Source organism: Olea europaea, unplaced genomic scaffold (genome assembly GCF_002742605.1).
Source record: "Olea europaea var. sylvestris unplaced genomic scaffold, O_europaea_v1 scaffold2116, whole genome shotgun sequence".
Lineage (NCBI taxonomy): Eukaryota > Viridiplantae > Streptophyta > Magnoliopsida > Lamiales > Oleaceae > Olea > Olea europaea.
The window spans coordinates 75,625-97,963 of NW_019239112.1; the positions used below are offsets into that span (position 1 = coordinate 75,625).

Here is a 22,339-nt window from a genome sequence, read left to right on the forward strand (position 1 = left end):
GGCTGATGTGGTAGTCATTCTCTCAAATAATTCCAATGCCCCATCAACTGTTCGTGTGGATATTGAGTCATCTGATGCTGAATCCACCATGCTCTTGTGATAAGGAAATAGTCCTGTGTAGAAGAATCGGATTTGGGTCTTTTTGTCAAACCCGTGTTGAGGGCACTTCCGAAGCATGTTTTTAAACCGGTTCCAAGCTTCGTCAAATGATTCGGTTTCTCCTTGACTGAACACTGATATGTCATGTCTCAGCTTCGCTATCTTGGCTGGGGAGAAAAACTTTGTGCAAAATTTATGTGCCAACTCATTCCATGTAGTGATATTTGCGACCGGAAGTGAATCCAACCATTCAAGTGCTCTGTCTCGTAAAGTATGTGGAAACAGCCTCAATCTAATAGCGTCGTCCGAAATTCCTTGGTATCTGAAATGTTGACACATATCCAAAAAGCGAGATACGTGTGTGTGTGGGTTCTCCTCAGCCTTGCCATAAAATTGGTGTCCATTCTGAAACAGCTGTATCACATTGGTCTTCAACTAAAAATTAGGTTGCCCAAACGGTGGATACACTATGCTGGACTGGCTTTGAATCACTTGAGGAGTCAAGAAACCCCCCAGAATCTCATTCCCCTCGTCCATTACCTCTCCTTCGTTAGCATGAATCATGGGATTGTTTACTTCATTGGCCATTTGTACTGGTGCTTCGCGGTGGTTTCTTTGTTGTCGGTGAAAGGTACGCTCGATTTCAGGATCAGCTGGAATCAATTCTCCTCCAGGCAATCGTGACATGCAAATCTGATAAATAAACCAGAGCGAGCACTGAGGTTCTAACAATTTAAATAACTAAAACAAAAATAAAAGATAATGACCTAAAATAAAAATAAAAACAAAATTATACTAGCAAATAAAAAAAATGAATTTCGAATTAGTGCCTCTCGAAATAAAATTAAACTAAACTCAATCCCCGACAACGGCGCCAAAAACTTGTTCACGAAATATTTCTTTCGATTTAAATTACCGCAAGTGTACGGGTCGTGACAAGTAATAAAGTGGACTTTAGAAGTCCCAGTATCGTCCCACAGAGAAAGTTTAGTTCAATTTTATTTATTTTAGCCTTAACCGAAACTAATTAACTTAAGATGAATTTTAGAATTAAAAGCCCTAATTTTGGGAGAAATCCCTAAATTGAAGAACCCTAATTTCAAATTAAACCCTAATTACTCAAATTCACTTAACGAATGACTCAATTACGAAATGTTATGAAAATAAATGAAATGTATTGTCAATTTATGAAAATCTAAGTAAAACAAATGCACTAGGATCACGAATCCCCAAATAATTATTAAGTAAACCCTAATTTCACAATTTTGATAATCCAATGAGAATTGGACAAATCAATGCTCCTAAATCTATTCAATAATCTCTCTCGAGATGTATTGAACCTATTTTCATAAATCACTAGCTTATATTTTTATGACGGATGCAATTATACAAGAACGCATGTATTTTTTTGTGAGCAATTAAAGATTTACATAGGGCATAGGGGTATATTTCTATCCCCTATCGGACCCTATGATGAATTATATATGTCAAGTTTAATCCAATTTTCTCAAATTCAGAATTAAACCACCAAATTCACACAAACTAAGTGCACATTAATTGTGCAAACAAATAAATCAATATAATTCATTCAAATAATCCCATCGAACTATGAATTCAAAGTCATGAAATAACAGGTTGAATAATAATTACATGGTTCATCGATCACCTAGTTACAGAAATCTAGCCTATCATGATAAAAATAACGAAATCTATCAAGTTTTAAATAAAATATATCACCGGGTTATCAAAATTTGAAGAAATCTTGTAAATTTTCGCGTCAATCCTTGTTCTTGCCTTCAAATCCTCTCCAAAATGAATATTTTTACCTCCCAATTCGTTCCCCTCAGCTTCTGGACATTTTTTGCTATTTAAACCCGTCGAAATTAGGTTACCAAAGGAGTTGCAGTCATATAAGGAAACTGCAAAAATCGGGCACAGATTATACCTATGCGACCGCATAGGCATAACCTATGCGACCGCATAGGTATATGGATTTTGGCATTTTTAATCCCTGGAGGGTTACTCGCGACCGCATAGCTTTTCTACTATGCGACCGCATAGTAGAGTGAACTTCCAAATTGAGTCATTTTGATCCTCAAGTTTCATTCCTTCACTCCTTGACCTCCTCTCTTGTTTCTAGTTGCTCCAATGTTCCATTATAACTTCCAATTGGTGCTTAGCTTGATCAATTGCTTGATGTATTCATCGGATCAACTTTCAGATAATTGCAATTTGGTCCCTGAATTTTCATTTTGCTCCAATTTGGTCCTTTTTCGGCTCTTTTCTCCTGAATTCCACTATTTCCATAGAATCACCTACATTGCATGAATTCAACAAAATTAAGTCACAATTCAATCATTTTACTTGTATTTAAGTCATGTTTGTGATGTAAATAAGTGTGCAAAAATACACTTATCAAACCCCCCAAACTTACGGCTCTTTTTTCCTGAATTTCACTATTTCCATAGAATCACCTACATTGCATGAATTCAACAAAATTAAGTCACAATTCAATCATTTTACTTGTATTTAAGTCATGTTCGTGATGTAAATAAGTGTGCCAAAACACACTTATCAATAGAATTTCAATTAAATAATTTTATATTCCCACTAAGAACAAATCAATAAAAATGACAATACTGGGCAATATTTCAAGATATTTTAGTCTGTATCATTAATGACCTAAAGTGAAACGATTGGGATATGTGTTGCAAGTCTAAATGCATTTAAGAAATCTACCAATAAGATCGGTTGTTTACATGTTCGCTCGAAGACCGTATATTGATCATTTGCATTTAAGAAATGTACCGATAAGATCGGTTGTTAATGTGTTCGCTTGAAGACCATATATTGATCATTTGAAAATTTACTAGGGCACGGGATCGTGGTTAAGTAATATAATGATGAATACAGGATTGAATCCAATAGAACTATGTGCTTGACCAAGTTAAAATTCATAGCAACTTTAATCTAATAGCAAACAAGTTGTGATTTTTCTATACTAATCTTTAAATTATCAATTAAACTAGTGAAAATAAGTACTTTTATGTTCATAATATTTTGAAATGTTGCCATATTTAGACTTTAGGCATATGTTTATTTTCAACTCTCTAAAATATTTCGTTGACTAGTACGCTTTTCTTATTTCTGGGGTAACTAAGTATCCAATGCGAGACTTTCCTAGTATAAACTAGGTCATTTTTTCGGTGGGGAAAAATTAGTCAAACAGTATTCTTACTTTTAAAATTCTAAATCTACTATTATTTCTTTTTTATTCAATACGTTTGTCAGGAGTTGGTGGAGACCATCCATCATCAATGCATGATAATATCTCAAAATTTACTGACACGTTCATTGCCGATTGTGGCTGTGATGACGGTATAATAATGAATGTTACCAATGATGAAGATTATGATGGTGAATGTTACATGTGGTGATGGTGATGGTGTCGGTGTCGGTGAAAATTGACGACAAAATATGTTCAACGCTATTACAAGTGGGTGGTGGTGATGGTGTGAAAATGTGTGTGAAACACTGTGTTACAAAAGGTATTTTTAAGAATAATTCTGGAGAAAAAAAGGGCTCAAAACTGAATTGTGAATTAGTATTGTTCTTAGTGTTATTTGTAATAGGGAAAAAATCACATGTAATCAAGTAAATAAAAACAATTCAATTGGCATCCTTTTTTAAACGATTTAAATGTCAGATCCAAATTATTTAAATGGCGGTATCGTGCTTTTGTTCTGTTCTATTCATTTTGATTTGACAACTTCCATTTTCGTATTGTTTATAGGTGGTAATGATGTCTATATTATCAGATGTTGAAGGCATCGACATTGCAGGACTCATAGCATTAAAGTTATCCCCCATAAAGCAAACATTCATGTTATACCACCAACGCGAAGTTAACACACACCTCAAATAACACACAAAATGATGCTACATATCTATCTTACCCCTATTCCCTCCTTTTTGCAATAGAGGTCTTCAATACATTTTTGTCCTAGAACTCTTTATTTCAGTTGTCCTATCTATTTACAGTTTGATGTTGTACTCTTGACTGTTGGCATGGATCTATATGCATGATTCCTAATCTGGTTTGTTCCATGTTCCAGTCTTTCCAATCCAAGAATGGGAGAGCTTATCTCTTCAATAAGGTGTCACTGTTATTTGCTTTTCATTATTCATGGTTAAGTTCCCATGTTCCGGTCTTTCCACTTCAAGCATGGGAGAGCTCATCTCTTCGATAAGGTGCAAATGTTCTTTGCTTTTCAATTTTCATGGTTAAATTCCTTGGAATTACTATACTAGAGGGCATTGTCGTGACTGTCTTGGTGACATGGAATCCAATAAATGCATGAAGGCTTGGACATTAACATCAAATTTCCTTACATATAAGACTTGATGTTTAAAATCATGTTATCTATAATGATCCCATTTTATTGCAAATGGAGTACTGAACTTTTTGACATTTTTGTTGAGGATTTTGTTGATCATTTAGGGAGTAGCAGTAGATGGTCCCATTAGCCTTATTATTTTTGGCAATGTTAATTTTCTTCGCCCATTTGTGACAACAAGGACATTACCTAAGCCTTTTCCCAATAATTTAAGGTCGACTATATTAATTTTTATTATGCCACTCTGTTTAGTTCAATCATAGGTCTACACAAACATAAAATCAACTAGATCTTTAGCAAGTATTACATGTCATGTTATTTTTGGTCTGCACCTCTAAATTCTAATATGTTCTACTGAGATTGCATCACTCTTATGAACAGGAGCCTCATTTAATCAAGGCTCTTTGCAAACATTGAAGTCGTCTTTCTCGTAATGTATCTCATTTGGGACCACCCCCAACTTGTTAATGTATATTTTCCTTTCTTGTCTTATATATAATAATGTGACCACATATGCGTCTTATCATCCTCATGTTGACTAGTTTCATCTTAATGGTACTTTTTTTTTAGTACTCCAACACCCAATACGTTAAGCAGGACTGATTAATTGGTCTGTAAAATAGTTTTCAATCTTCTTATCACACTTCACAATATTTGCTAACGGAAGGGGTACTTCATAAAATTCTAGTCACAAATAGTACACCTGATATTGTGTTCTTTGATGCATAACAGTGAATATGTCACTGTTGGAGAGTGTGAGAAGAGAGGCTGAGAAGAAGCAAGAAGAGAAGCTGAGAAGAGATGCAGCGCCTAGGCGCTGCCCAATTTCTGCCGAAGCAGAAATGGTGTGTTTTTGCTGCTGAATAGGTTTAAGGGGCTGGGTCCTGATGGAAGCCAATATATTCCAGAATCCCATATGGCTGGACCTGGAAGTGATGCTGATGATATTTAATAATTTTCTCAGATTTTTCCGCTACCGTTCAACTCTATTTTCGAACTGTACATCCTTTGCCTTCATTACCTATTTCTCCCTTTCAAGTTTATACTAGTACAGATGCAAGTAGTACACCCACATTAGTTTCAAACTTTGGCTCAATTCTTTGGTCTGAATTTATTAGGCGGAACGTATTGTTAGCATGTTTTCTCTTGCGCAATGAAGTTTACTTTGTCATGCACACTGCAACTTTGTTTTGATTGAAACTATGCTGCTAAGAGACAAAGTCAGCGATTGCAGGCGGTGTTCAAGTCTTATAAGGTCCAAGTTGTGGTTACCTGCTTCACATTAAACTCCTAGCTCCCTGAGATTCAACTAAGGTACTAGAAATATTAATTTTCTCCACATCATGAACTGATGCTTCTTCAAGCATCAGAATCATGCTTGGTGCTGGAACGGGAACACCTTCATCTGAAACTAAGCTTTCTTCATCTTCCGAGTTCATTGAATTTTCGTCATAGATTTTCGCATAACCGAGACTTCTTAGACTCGATAGTTTGTCACTTGGCTCTTCATTTTCCTTGATAATGCTTTCTGAAACCATAGCTGGGGATTTCTTGGTCTATGGCTTCTCCATTTGACTTGCATCAATACCATCACTTTCCCTTGATTGAATTAAGATCTCAGCAACTATTAACATTTCAGAGTTCAAAATAGATTCACAGAATTGCTCGATAATGAGTTCATCCTCTACAATTTTCGGGAATTTGGGCTTGTCCCTATCCTCGAAAACAATTACTGTCTTTTCTGTTTCCCATGTTTCAAGAATTCAATAAGGCCCCAGTTGCCACAAGACAGTTTCAGTATCTCCTTTCAATATGAACTTGGACCTCAAAAGTTTGCCACTTAGAATATCCTATTGAACGGTAACGAAATATAGGAATATCAGAATTAATTTTTAGAACAAAATGAAAGATGATGTAGCATATCTTTACCAGCTCTACGTTCCATATATGCCCGTCAGACTAATTTAACGGTACTGTATCGGATGGATTCCACAACTCGATAATGGGATCATCTCCTACTATTAGGATTTGCTAGCAAAATGTGCATTCCTTTTGTGATTTAAATTTAACATGGACAATTTTGGGTTGGTGTGAAGTGTTAATGTAATAAATATATTAGGTTAAGGGTAGTTTAGTCTTTTGTATTTCCTTTGTTTTGTAGTATTTAAGCTCATTGTAATCTCATATATTTGCCCTAAGTTTGGAAGCTCCTCCATTCTTCACAATCGTTTGTTCCTCTCCTTTGACAGACTCATAAAATTAGTTCTTCATCAGTTTGTATTCCTCTTTTGATAGATTTATTATATTGGTTTGTTGTTTTCTAGTTAAACTTGCAAGGTTCTGTTCTCCGGCGAGCGGTCTTGTGCCACTCGTCTGGTGGTCAAAATTTTTTGATATGTTCGGGCAGGGGGGGAGGAAATCACTAAAAAGCTCTCTTCTCAAATGGCGATCGTCGTCCTCCTCCGATCTCTCCATTGCCATGAATTTACCTCCATCATTTTCTCTTCTTACAAAACGATTTTTATTTTCATTCGAGAGCGCTGCTAATTAGGAGAATAAAGAATGGGAGTAGAAAGCTAGAGAAATGCGTATTTTGACTTCTTGTGAATATGCCATTTTGGTTTCTGTTTCTCAAAGGTGCTTCTTTTAAGCGAATTAAAATAATCTTTCATTCTCCATATTACTCAAGACCGAAACCTGCAAAAGTGTTTTAGGCTACATTATATGGATGTTTGGGCTTAAAGGTAATAAGTTGGGCTATGATCTTGGGTTTATGAATTTTGTGAATTGTATGCTTGTGATTAATTGGGTCTATGATATGTGAGAATTTTTCTTGCTTCTCTTTTTGGATCTTTTCTTCTCTAGAATTGCGAGTGCTGACAATGCTATTGTCTAGATATAGTTTGGAGTGATAAGTAGTTTCTGATTTTGTTGCCCTGTTCAAGTCTTCAAATTTGATGCTTTTGCTAAGAGATATAAACTAAACATTGTTGTGTGATTTTTGTAAGAATTAATCAGTTATGTTCTTTTAAAAAATAATAATAATAAATTCTAAGCATGATTTTATGTATGGGTTGAATTTGGGTAAAATTTGTTTGGACAGCATTTTGGTTTCTTTTGTGGGGTGATTGGTTTGGGATGTTATTAGTGTATTGGACAAATTATTTAGGATATGGTGATGATGGCAGAAACTTGATAATTTGGGGTGGATTACAAGACAACAAACGGATCGGAAATTTGGTTTGGTTTATGCCCAGTTCTTGGGATTGAAAATTTGGTTTGGTATTTGCCCAGTTGATGGGATTGGAAATTTGGTAAAATTTTGTTTGGTGTTTGCCTAGTTCATGTGATCGAAAATTTGATTTGGTATGTATCCAGTTCATGGGATTGAGAATTTGGTTTCGTATATGTCCAGTTCATCTGAAATTTGGTTTGGTGTTGGTTCGATGTATCTAGTATTTGAAATTTGCATCTGTTTGCGTTTGGCTTGTAGATTGAATTGCTATTCAGATTTCTCACGATTGTGTATTCCACGACGTACAAAGCATATTGATATTGCCATTCGTTGTTCATCGTTGCAGCTTGCTTCTTCAAGAAGTCACACCCGGTTCATCGTTTTCGTTTCTTGGTTGACAAACTCCCATTGCTTCTTGCTGTAGCATTGTGAGTTTGAGGGGAGATGTTAATGTAATAAATATAATAGGTTAAGGGTAGTTTAGTCTTTTGTATTTCCTTTGTTTTGTAGTATTTAAACTCATTGTAATCTCATATATTTGCCCTAAGTTTGGAGGCTCCTCCATTCTTCACAACCGTTTGTTCCTCTCTTTTGATAGATTTATAAAATTAGTTTTTCATCAGTTTGTTCTCCTCTTTTGATAGATTTATCATATTGGTTTGTTGTTTTCTACATGAAGAACAATAAAAATCGTATTTGAGGACAAATGTGCTAGAAATTATAAGCTACAATTAAAGCACAAAAAACAAAAATGAAAAGAAAAAAATGTTCTACGAAAATAACGTCAATCAAGAGAATAATGAAATTACCCATATCATATTTCATCTGAATTCTCTTGTGAATCAAGATAACAAAAAACACGAATAAAGGGCTAAAAGTTCCTAAAAATTCAGCACCAAAGTGTCAGATTCCGACAATGCAAAAGCTGCAAAAATGGAGTAAACTGTTGAGTTATGCTACTTGTTTAACCCCGGTGTACAACCCCCCTCCCAAGGAGGGGGGGCACACACTATTGTTTTATTGGTCGTGGGCCCCCCTTTTGTGATCAAATAGCATTTCCCTAAATTGTTTAAGGGAGATAGAGTGTGATAATCTAACATCAACATCCTTCCGATGTTCAAGAAAACTAGTTTCTCTGCCTAGAAAAACAATTTTAGGGCACCAAATGCCTCTATCTTTTCTCTATATTTGCATGAAAAAAAATCTTCAAACATGAGCCTGTTAAGGTTTTCATTATCCACTTTTAATCATAATCTAGAAATATGACAGAAACTGCTCCTATGTGTGTGCACGTGTTATTTTCTTCAGGTGTTGATGAATTAGCGGCTAGAAGTGTGTGGAGAATGGGGATGTGTATACTTAATATAAAAAAAAATATATATGTATCTATGGTCGGGTGGGGTGGGAGTGAGGGGCAGAGGGGAAGGAGGAACGAGTCGTGAACGAGGTGGCTCTTTGCTTATTACCGAGAGTTGAATCTGACGTTGGAATCTCAACAAACTTTGAGCATTTTAATGCAAGAAAACTAAGTTTTTACAAGTAATCTCACGTGTATGTGCTCTAAGGGACATTCCCGGCTGCAGATTTATCAATTTTAACTCCTGAAATCTGCAACTCGACGTGCTTAGATTCTTTCTGGAGTTCATTACCTCAACTAAAACCCCCCACGAGGCTAATGATGGACAATTTATTTAGTACATAGAGGAAATTTTTTTAAATATGTTTACTCCTCTTGTAACGAGTCTCTAAGTCAAATCAAGGCTCACAAACATCCATCACGTCACACATCATAGCCGAGGCTCTGATATGATGAGGCGATGACCATACACATACGCGAGCCTGAAGCGACTTGAGTCAGCACAAGTAATGATAAAGTGACACAGCTGAGAGACACACCTGTTGATAGAAGTCACAGTGGCCTTGATGCAATACACCAAGAGATCTTTTATATAGAGATCAGTCCAATATAAAATTTTTTGACTAATTGATAGGACGTTTATGTAGTAGAAGCTAAAATGTCAAGTTCAATTTATTTTGTCAGGAAGCATTATATACTTGCCACCTATTCTGTGATTGATTGACGTCTAGGAAGAGACGCTTCGAACGGTAGATGATGCCATCTACCTCATATCTAACGGTCATTTCTTTACATCTTCCTCTATAAATACCCATGATTTGCACCATTATGAAGGTAATGCAACTCTCACCATATATATTACATAATCTTTTCCCCATATTAGTGATATCCATATTTCGACAGTTCCCGCTACTGAAATTCCCTACCTTCGTTTATTGCTTTTTTTGACTTGATTGTCAGAGTGCTCTTGACAATTCCACACCACCAAGAAAGGCCAAGAGTGACTAACGGTGTATTTCAAGTGTGCAGGGAGGAGCCTACGTCTGTTGGCTCAAGTTCATTTTCCGGGGTCAAATAAGACCATGGATTCAGAGCATGATGGAGTACATAATCTGAAATTTAACAAACCTAGAACGTGAAGTTTCTAATTTTCAGTTTACGCAAATTTCTCGCCGAAATTGTTTCACATATAAAGCATTCACAAAAAATTTCGAAATTTATCGAGTAACCCTATAACTCATCTATGCACAACATACTCAAATTTAACAACTTAACTAATCAGTTCAGTTGGTCAAAACATTTTTAAAGTTGAAAATCTTTCAAAGAGGAGGCTGCCTAATGTTGCTTTCTCGATTTCTTTAATATTTAGCAAGCAGAGAAAGAACATTCAGCATAAAAAGAATTGTTATAGACACGGAGGAAGGAATTGTTACTCTTAAGGAAAGTTTCTTCCGTTATGAGTGACTGGTAGATTTTGAGCAATCTGAAGAGGAAAGCTTGAAGCTCCACCACAGAGTTTATCATTTCCCACTATTGAAATCACACTTGAATTCACATGAAAGGTCTAGTTTCATTAAAGATGAAAACTTGCTGAAGAATCCTGGAATTCTCCCTGAAAGATTATTATTCGATTAATCTATGTCCTCTAAGCCTCTTAATCCTTTCAGACTTCCAGGAATCCTTAATTGGAACAGATTACTATGCAGAAGCTCCAAATCTAGGCAACTGCTAAGGTTACTTATTATATCCTGGATAATTTGTATTCTGAAATATCCAACTCCTTTAGATTTATCAACTTCTCCACTTCAGCTGGTATTGAATCAAACAACTTCTCCTTTAGATTATGTACAGAACATTTTATTAAGTGAATGTGTGATTGAAAATAAGTATGTAGAAAAAAGAGTTTTCAAATAATGTTTGGGCTAAATGTCCATGTGGATTGGGGATAGCATTAGCCCCAATTTTGACTAAAATTGTAAGGTTGCTAGATTAATTTCAATAAGGTTTCAATGAAAGAATGAGAAGTTTTTGCTAATAAATATGAGAATCGAACGTATTAAAGATGGAAATCGAATGAAATCAAATTAATAAGGTGTGATTGTTAAGTTGTTGAGCGCAATTATTATCGCTCTACAAAGTCAATATGGTGAGGCTGTCGTTCGGGTTCAAAGAAGGCAGGAAGCCCTATCCACAAGGGCTGCAGGGAGAAGAATAAAGCCCCTCGAATCAAAATTTTACTATTAAGAGCTTAGGAATTTCTGTTCTTGTAAATTTCGATTTTGCCATAACTTGTCTTATAAATAGGAAGTCATCATTAGACTTTTGTATTACTATTATGAGAGAGAGAGAGAGAGAGGTTAAAAAAATTGGTGTGTGATTTTTTCTCGTAAAATTCTTTTTGCTATAGTGAATTTCTGTAGATAAAAAGAAAGTAGTTTCAGCATTGTAGCGAACCTCTAAAAAAAATTGTATCTTTGTTTCTTTCTGCTAACTGGTTGCTCTAGATAAAATAAAATTAAAATTTCTAATTCTCAACAACAATTGAGTCAACTTTTGTAATGTCTGCTTGTTTGAAACCATTTCAATTATAATTAGAACAAGACCACACACACACACAAAAAAGGAGGAATTCTTCTACGCTGTGACTTATTTTTGCTTGCTTCATTTTGTTTTACTTTGCTTAACTTCAGCATCAACCATACTCATATGACCTAAATGTGTCGCAACTGTGTCCTCATTCTTGTGGTGATTGCTCTCGTTTATCTCGTGACTTCTCAATCCTGAATCAACTATTGACTAGTCGACAACAACTTCATTCTAGGCAAAATTCAACTTTGTAGCACATTAATGTTACACAAAAGCCAATATAACCAAATTTAAAAATAAGAACAAGAATACACAAATTTGCATGAGAATCCAAGACGAAAAAAATTATGGACAGAGAAAAAGAAATCCACTATATCAAAGATGAGTACAAGAGTTCGTGTTTTGATGGTTATACCAAAATTATACAACGAAACCCTAATATGCATTGTGCCTACACACACACACATACCTAGAATAATAAAACATGGCCATACCGTGGAGGGCCCGCCCCTATCGGCTCAATCCCTCCGTTACCACCACAGACCCTCAGAATTCTTATAATTTTGGTTTTAACACGATGCACCATGAGATTTTTAGGTAGGGCCAAACAAAATTCGGGTCACTATACTCTGACAATAGCCAACGAGCAAATATTTTCCCTAATAAACTGATCTTCTTCTTGGTCTTCTGTTCTTGATCTTGAAAAATGAGTCTCTGATTGAATGAAGTTTATTCATAACAGTATTCATTGGCAACCGGTCCTTTGGCGATGAGTTTGAACAAGAAAGTCCAATTTCCAATACTGAAATCAGTAGTTCTAAAAGTGGACCTCTATCTAAACGTTGGAACCCATCTTCGCATAAAATCTCAATTTCTTCTCTTCCAGCTGTTTCTATCTCGTACCTCTTGTCATTTTCTTCGGCTAATAGCAACGATGGATCGACAATTTCCATAATATGTTGAGGCAAAGCTCTGGCTACATATTCGTGTATGGTCATACCATCTTTGAAGATATCATCAGTTGGTCTTTTGCCTAAGAATAACTCCAGTAAAACTATTCCAAAACTGTAAACATCTCCAAGTCTGGAAACCTCACAGCCTGAACCATACTCTGCAAGTAAAATCAATTTCCAAGAGTCACTTCTTTATATGTGTTAGGAAGATAAGGTATGAAATTTACTGGTTTGTTTGGTGAGATGGGCTGTACAGTATAGGCAGTCTTAACAAAGAGAAAAAGTTCAAATTCTGTCCATTGTAATATCCAGTGTTGTGCAATACTGCGAATGTAAGTTTTTCAGGTAGTGATTAAATTGTGGACAGTGAACTTACCTGGAGGAATGTAACCAATCGAACCCTTTAACTCAGATGACATGGTACAACGTTTCGGATTTTCTGAACTGTTGAGGAGAAACTTTTCCAATCCAAAGTCTCCAACGTGAGCAGTCAAATCTTCGTCTAGAAGTACGTTGCTTGGCTTTAGATCGCAATGAACTATTGGATTGTGGTAATAAGTGTGCAGATAATCTAGAGCAGAAGCAACATCTATGGCTATCGTCAATCTTTCACAGATGCCAAACTCCTCGTCTGGTATGCTGCACGATGTGTTGGATGCAGCCACTCGTCTAGGTTTCCATTGATCATGAACTCGTAAACTAGACATTTGAATTCATTACCTTGACGATCTACGCTTGAACAAGCACTTACAATCTTGAGGAGATTTCGATGCCTTGTGCTTTTCAGAACTCCACATTCAGCCATGAAACTTTCGGTGGCTCTTTTCTGTTCGAGATTCAATACTTTCACCGCTGCTATTGCACCACTCACTCCATTCTCGTTGACGACTCCTTTGTATACGGAACCAAAACTACCAGAACCAATTAAGTTGTCCTCAGAAAATCCATCCGTCAACTCAAATATTTTTTGGTATGAATTGTATAATCGAAAATTTTGCGAAAAGGAAGCCTCGAGTTTCTGCTTTTTCGACTTCCTCAATACATACCAAACAGAAAAACAACATATAAACAGAATGAAGATTGCAGAAGCAGTGACGGGGATTATTACTCTCACAACTTGGTTTTTTGAAGAGTGTGTGGTGGATTTCGAGCATGCTGGCAGATGAAAGTTTGGAGCTCCACCGCATAATTTATCATTTCCCACGACAGAAATTACACTTGAATTCGCAAAAATCCCTTCATTCCACAGTTCGCCCTCAAAATTATTGAATGAAAGGTCTAGCTTTCAGAGAGTTGAAAAATTCACGAAGAACCTTGGAATTTTGCCGGACAAGTTATTATGCGATAAATCTATCTCCTCTAAGCCTCGTAATGCTTCCAAAGTTGTAGGAATTTGTCCTTGAAGCAGATTACTGTGCATGTCCAAACGCTCCAAACTTAGGCAACTGCTAATGCTACTGGGTATATTGTCTGATAATTTGTTTTCCGAAACATCCAATTCCTTCAGATTTATGAGCGTGCCCACTTCAGTTGGTAATGAACCAAACAATGCATTTTTCGCCATGTTTAAAACGACTGAAAGAGAGGAGAGACTCATGACCTCCTTCGGAACAATTCCAGTAAGATTGTTATCAGAAATGTTTAGCTCAATTAAACTTCTGCAATTTCCAATTTCTGAAGGTATGTTTCCTTGGAGTTTATTGCTCTCCAAGTGAAGCCTAGTTAATGATGTCAAGTTACCAAGAGAAGCCGGAATCAGGCCAGAGAGTTCATTACCAGTGAAATGCAATTCCACTAAGTTTTGAAGCTTTCCAATGTCGTCAGGTATACTTCCTGTGTAGCAATTTTTTTCCAGGCCTAATAGGGTCAAATTAACAAGATTCCCTAGACCAACAGGAAGATTTCCATGCATGAAATTGCTCCCCAATTTAAGTCTTTTGAGTTTAGTCGAAAGGTTGGCTACTGAATCAGGTAATTCTCCACCAAAGAAATTTCTAGCCAATCCCAAAAATTCAAGATTCGTACAATTAGTTAAGAAATTAAGGAAGTCTAAATCGCCTTTTTTACCAGTTCCAAGTTTATTATCATCAAAGTTAATTCTGTATAAACCTGTCAAGCTTCCAAGACCTGTTGGCATTGTCCCAGTTAACTTGTTTTCAGCAAAATCAATAAAGCCAAGCCCGGAAATATTTGATAATGAGACAGGTATCAATCCAGTGAAATTGTTTACGCCACCAGCAAATACTTCAAGATTTGGAAAGTTGAAACCGATGTCTGGTGGGAGTTCCCCGTGCAAGCGATTCTGAGTAACAGAGAAGTAACTAATAGTTGATATATTATAAATGGAAGCACGAATTGTGCCAGAGAAATGATTTCCATAAATCTGAAACATTTCCAACCTCGACAAGCGCCCGATTTCTTGAGGTATACTACCCTGAAAACTGTTGAGAGCAAGCACAATCATGAAAAGAGACGAAAAATTTCCTATCCAGGCAGGGAATCCTCCTGTAAGATAGTTATGTCCCAAAGCAAGAACTGTAAGTTCTGTGCAGTGCGTGAGATTAGAAGGAATATTTCCAGTGAAGGAATTGTATGATAAATTAAGATTTTTCATTCTCAATAATCTTCCAATTTCCTGAGGAATATCACCCTGGAAACTGTTCCTTCTCAGGTATATACCTTCGAGAAATGAAAGATTGCCTAAAGAAGGCGGTAATGAGCCAACCAAATTTAAGGATTTCAGGTTAAGAATTCTAACTCTTCCATTGAAGGTATTGCATGTAATTCCAATCCAGTTGCAATGATGAACCGAATCATTCCAGGACGTCATGATCTGAAATGGATCCTGATTTATTCCATTCTTGAAATCCAACAAAGCTTGTCGATCAGTTTCGTTTCCCATTGTGGGCATTGACGAAGAAGTTTGTAGGATTACAATAATGGAAAGAATAAGGATTCTGGGATGGAAATGTGTCGAAAAATACTCCATTTCTTTTACTGAAGCAGAAGCAGATGAATCACAAAGGTGGAAGAAATGAAATGCTTATGTGAGAGTATGATTTATGTTAATAAAATAAGTAAACCTTAAAATGATCTGTCGGAAGAGAATTTAAATTAAATAATTTTATATTCCCACTAAGAACAAATCAATAAAAAGGACAATACTGGACAATATTTCAAGATATTTTAGTCTGTATCATTAATGACCTAAATTGAAATGTGGATTGAGGTTAGGGTAGTGGTGTTTTTTGAGATTGTTGGTGATTTAGCTCGTATATTTTGCTATTTGTTTGGTATAGTGTCGTTCGAGTCTGTTAGCACGGTATTCCTCCACCACAAGTGAGGGCTTATTAATAAAGTTTTTTTTGGAAAAAAAAAGTCTAAATGCATTTTAAGAAATCTACCAATAAGAGTTGAAGACCGTATATGGATCATTTGAAAATCCACAAGTGCACGGGATCGGGTTAAGTAATTTAATGATGAATGTAGTATCGAATCTATGAGAACTATGTGCTTGACCAAGTTAAAATTAATTGTAACTTTAATCAAATAGCAAACAAGTTGTGATTTTTCTATACTAATCTCTAAATTATCAATTATTTTTTGAGATTGTTGGTGATTTAGCTCGTATATTTTGCTATTTGTTTGGTATAGTGTCGTTCGAGTCTGTTAGCACAGTATTCCTACACCACAAGTGAGGGCTTATTAATAAAGTTTTTTTTGGAAAAAAAAAAAGTCTAAATGCATTTTAAGAAAACTACCAATAAGACCGGTTGTTAACGTGTGTGGTTGAAGACCGTATATGGATCATTTGAAAATCCACAAGTGCACGGGATCGGGTTAAGTAATTTAATGATGAATGTAGTATCGAATTTATGAGAACTATGTGCTTGACCAAGTTAAAATTAATTGTAACTTTAATCAAATAGCAAACAAGTTGTGATTTTTCTATATTAATATCTAAATTAACAATTAAATTAGTGAAAATAAGTACTTTTATGTTCATAATATTTTGAAAGGTAGGGATATATATGTTTAGTTTCAACTCTCTAAAATATTTCGTTGACTAGTACGCTTTTCTTATTTTTGGGGTAATTAAGTATCCAATGCGAGACTTTCCTAGTATAAACTAGGTCCTTTTTTCGGTGGGAGAAAATTATTCAAACACTATTCTTACTTTTGAAATTCTAAATCTACTATTGTTGCTTTTTTATTCATTGTCGATTGTGGCTGTGAATTGTGACGATGGTATAATAATGAATCTTACAAGCGACAACGATTATAGCGGTGGTGGTGATGGTGAGAAAATGTGTGTGAAACACTGTTTTACAAAAGGTATTTTTAAGAATAATTCTGGAGGAAAAAAAGGGCTCAAAACCGAATTGTGAATTAGTATTGTTTTTAGTGCTATATGTAAAAGGGAAAAAATCACATGTAATCAAGTAAATAAAAACAATTCAAGAAATACTATGCATTAATTATATTTTATAAATTATTGGACACCATGGAAAAGAAAACCAAAAATACTTGCTCTAAAAATTACTCCTGATCTTTTATAACTGACTCACAGCATTAGCCAATAACATTACCAACCATCAATTTTAATTTGAAATTGTGACATGGATTACAACTTTGTTTTATAGAACTCAAATATCAATTTAGGCAAGAAAAAATACAGGAAGTTTCAAGGATGAACTTATACTTGACTCTATAATAATAGCTGAATAATAATTTTCGACGTTCATGGCAGCCCAATAGTCAGTGTGAGCAACGGCATGAACCCGTGATTTGCAAACCAATCTTTTTCTCTTGTTTCGTGCATGTTTGGGGAGTGATCGGCTTAAATTGTAAATGAGTAATGGAAGAAATGAAATGCTTATTTGAGAGTAAGATTTATGTTAATAAAATAAGTAAACCTTAAAATGATCTGTAGGAATAGAATTTAAATTAAATAATTTTATATTCCCACTAAGAACAAATCAATAAAAAGGACAATACTAGGCAATATTTCAAGATATTTTAGTCTGTATCATTAATGACTTAAAGTGAAATTTGGATTGAAGTTAGGATAGTGGTGTTTTTTGGGATTGTTGGTGATTTAGCTCGTATGCTTTGCTATTTATTTGATATAGTGTCGTTCGAGTCTGTTAGCACGGTATTCCACCACCACAAGTGAGGGCTTATTAATAAAGTATTTTTTGAAAAAAAAAAGTCTAAATGCATTTTAAGAAATCTACCAATAAGACCAGTTGCTAACGTGTTTGGTTGAAGACCGTATATGGATCATTTGAAAATCCACAAGTGCAAGGGATCGTGGTTAAGTAATTTAATGATGAATGTAGTATCGAATATTCGAAACCACGAGAACTATGTGATTGACCAAGTTAAAATTAATTGTAACTTTAATCAAATAGCAAACAAGTTGTGATTTTTCTATACTAATCTCTAAATTATCAATTAAACTAGTGAAAATAAGTACTTGTATGTTCATAATATTTTGAAAGGTTGCAATATATATATGTTTATTTTCAACTCTCTAAAATATTTCGTTAACTAGTATGCTTTTGTTACTTTTGGGGTAATTAACACCCTGTTTGGCCCCCATTACGGGGAAAATTTAATGTATAGAATAGTATTTTTTGAAAAATGAGTGGTTGAAAAAGAAAGAAAAATTTTCGATTTACGTGTAATATTATTTTATGGAAGATTGTGTGGTTGAAAATAGGAGAGAGAAAAATAGAATGTAATGTAATGTAATGTAATGAAAATCAAACAAGGGCTAAGTATCCAATGCGAGACTTTCCTAGTATAAACTAGGTCCTTTTTTCGGTGGGGGAAAATTATTCAAACACTATTCTTACTTTTGAAATTCTAAATCTATTATTATTGCTTTTTTATTCAATACGTTTGTTAGGAGTTGGTGGAGACCATCCATCATCAATGCATGATAATATCTCAAAGTTTACTGACATGTTCATTGTCGATTGTGACTGTGAATTGTGATGATGGTATAATAATGAATGTTACAAGCGACAAAAATTATGACGGTGGTGGTAATGGTGTGAAAATGTGTGTGAAACACTGTGTTACAAAAGGTATTTTTAAGAATAATTTTGGAGGAAAAAAAGGGCTCAAAACCGAATTGTGAATTAGTATTGTTTTTAGTGTTATATGTAAAAGGGAAAAAATCACATGTAATCAAGTAAATAAAAACAATTCATGAAATACTATGCATTAATTATATTTTATAAATTATTGGACACCATGGAAAAGAAAACCAAAAATACTTGCTCTGAAAATTACTCCTAATCTTTTATAACTAACGCACAGCATTAGCCAATAACATTACCAACCATCAATTTCAATTTGAAATTGCTACATGGATTACACCTTTGTTTTATAGAACTCAAATATCAATTTAGGCAAGAAAAAAATACAGTAAGTTTCAAGGATGAACTTATACTTGACTTTATAATAATAACTGAATAATAATTTTCGACTTTCATGGCAGCCCAATAGTTAGGGTGAGCAAAGGCATGAACCCATGATTTGCAAACTAAAATTGAACACCACAATACACTGAAATGGAAAATAAAGAATGCTAAGAATAAGTACATAGTTTGAACTATTATTTCAAATGGACAATATTTTATAACACTAAAATAATGATTGTCAATTTGATTGGATAATTCTCTCATCATTAGGAGAGGAATTAAGAAGTTGAAAATAATGTATAAATGCATTATCATCTAAAACCTCGCTAAAGATCATTTGAACCAGAAGTTCGAAAGATAATTTATTTAGACACATTTATTGATCAAAGAGATCAACAATATTTCACGCACTAATTTTTAATGCTCCAATACGAATTGATGTCTTAGGGGACAATTTGTTGGCATTATACTTGATATATCTATAGCACGCGTAAAGCGTGATGATGTTCGATTATAATACAAAAATCTTCAAATAAAATGGAGCAATTAGCAAAGATTGTTTCGTTAAGGAGGCATATACTTTTCATGAGTATTTAGACATAACAAATTATAAAACCCCAGAAGAGGTTTAGATACTTGATATGTTGAAAACTAAAATATCTAAATAAGTTATGTCGCTATGGGAAAAGAAATAGAAACAAACGAGAAAAGAAAAAGTTGTCAACAACAATTTTGTACATGATATACAATATCATATGTGAATTACGAGGAATCGAAATATATCGATCGAAATAATGTTTGGCCAAATAAAAGGAGACTCAATCTTAAATTGAATTTACTAGATAAACACGAAATTTTTTGACCCGTAGTTCAAAAATTTAAATGTTTATACTTATACGAAAAGAAAATGAGAAAAATGAAGTCTTATTGTGTAATGCACGACTCTCAACATAGTGAATTTCGCAAAGATTGTCATAGATGAAATCATAAGTCTATATCATGTTATCTTGACGATACATGAAATTTAAAATACGTGATAGTCAACTGATGTGGCATGATTATTAATGTATCTTTGAAGGATTTAATATACCTGAAACATAACTCAAATGATACATGACCGAGAACCATGTTTTTAGATCATTATATTAATTAAAACAATTTGGACATATGTGGATTAATTGCCTTAGCGAATATTTTTTGAATGAATGCTATGAAAATGACTATGTCGACCTATATGTTTTCATAAAGAAAACAAATATTGGATTTACAATTATGATTGATAATTTAAAATTAATTGGAACTTTTGAAGAGTTCAACAAAGCTGCTGGTTATTTAAAAAATAAATTTGAGATAAAAGATTTGGGAAAAATCAAATTTTGTCTTGAATTGCAAATTGAACATTTTCTATAAAGATTATTTGTTCATTAATCTATATATACAAAAAAAAAAATTTTAAAACGCTTTTATATAGATAATGCACATCCATTGGCATCACCTATGGTTGTTCGATCACTTGATGTGAAAAAGGATTCATTCGGTCCGCTTAAAGATGGAGAAAATGTTCTTGGTCCTGAAGTACCATATCTTAGTGCAATTGGAACATTAACTTATCTTACAAATTGCACTCGACTCGATATAGTTTTTTTTTGTAAATCTCCTTGCAAGATATAGCTCAACACCAATTCAAAGACATTGGAATAGTGTTAAACATATTTTTCGTTATCTAAAGGGTACTATTTATTTGGGATTATTTTATTCTCAAAAGTCGGGATTTGCTTTAGTGGAATATGCAAATATAGGTTACATATTTGACCCACATAAAGCTAAATCACAAACATGAAATGTATTTGCACATGGAGGAACAGCTATATCATGGAGATTCGTGAAGGAATCTTTGACAGCAACACCCTCAAATCATTCTGAAATTATTACAATCCATGAAGCAAGCTAATAATGTGTATGGTTGAGGACATAACACATCATATCCAAGTATCATGTAGGTTAACTCCAACAAACCATAGCTAACAATTTTGTATGAACACAATGCAACTTTTATTGCACAACTCAAAGGAGGCTATATCAAATGTGATAGGACGAAGCATATTTTTTCTAAAATTCTATCATACACATGAGTTTCAGAAGAATTGCGACATTGATATCCAATAAATTCGTTCAAGTGACAATGTGGCCGATTTATTCACAAAAGCACTGCCAACTTCTACATTGGAGAAATTAGTTTGTGATATTGGAATGCGTCGACTCAAATATCTTTAGTGATCAACATCAGGTGGAGTAGTTGTACTCTTTTTCCTTCGCTTAAGTTTTGTCTCATTGGGTTTTCCTAGCAAGGTTTTAATGAGGCAGCATTTATTTTTAGTACTCCAAAATAACTGTACTCCTTTTCTTTCATTTGATTTTTTTTCCATTGGGTTTTTATCAAACAAGATTTTAACGAGGCAGATATTTTTTAATATGTCATTCAAGGGGGAGCATTGTAAAAGGTAAGTTTATTAGGGTTTAGAGGTGAATGACAATTATACCCTGACGGCCTTAGAAATTATTATTGCTATATTCCTGATTAATCTTTTTAATTAACAGTAAAATATACGTCCAAATGAATGAAAGTAAATAATTTACAGCCACCATTCAACCTGCCTCTCTCTTTGTATTCATTCAATCCAAAATTTTCAAAGAGACAATCAATAGTAGAAAGGGATAGCAGTTGCAACACAAAGAATCAAGTAGAGCTAGGATCTTGAGCAACTCAATATTGTGATTACCAACTGAATCACTGACATTTACGGGATCTTCAGAGATTGCACGGGGAGGCAATGTGAAGTTCAGCTCAGGTGTGGGCCTTTATTATCTTCTGGAAAATCAATACAATATTTTCTATCTCTAATGTACACAATATTAATCCCTTTGCTGTTGGGGAATAAGACTCCATGACTGGTCCCATGAGGGGATCGGACATCCAGGTAGAAAGGGTGATATCCATACAAGTTGAGATCAAGGGTCTCACTGGCAATTTTACAGATACTAATCTTTGAAGATGATGTCTTTTCAGGGTAATGGTTCACTGGGGTGGTGTTGAAGAGGGTGTCGTCGGAGGAGAGGCAGCTAATGATGAACCCAAATGTAGTGTTTAGGAGGGTGAAGTGAGGTTAGAGATGTGGACTGAGAGGAAAATGAAGTGGGTTTTTCAGTTTTTGACAGTGAAGGATGGTTTTTGGCGAGGGATTGGTAGAGCGGGGCTTGAGATTGGCGGGGTAAGACTA

General features: G+C 34.6%; 1 pseudogene; it reads right to left on the bottom strand.

Annotated features, from left to right (window-relative positions):
* Positions 1-12,019: 12,019 nt before the first annotated feature.
* Positions 12,020-15,529, bottom strand: LOC111380267 (annotated as a pseudogene).
* Positions 15,530-22,339: the final 6,810 nt, after the last annotated feature.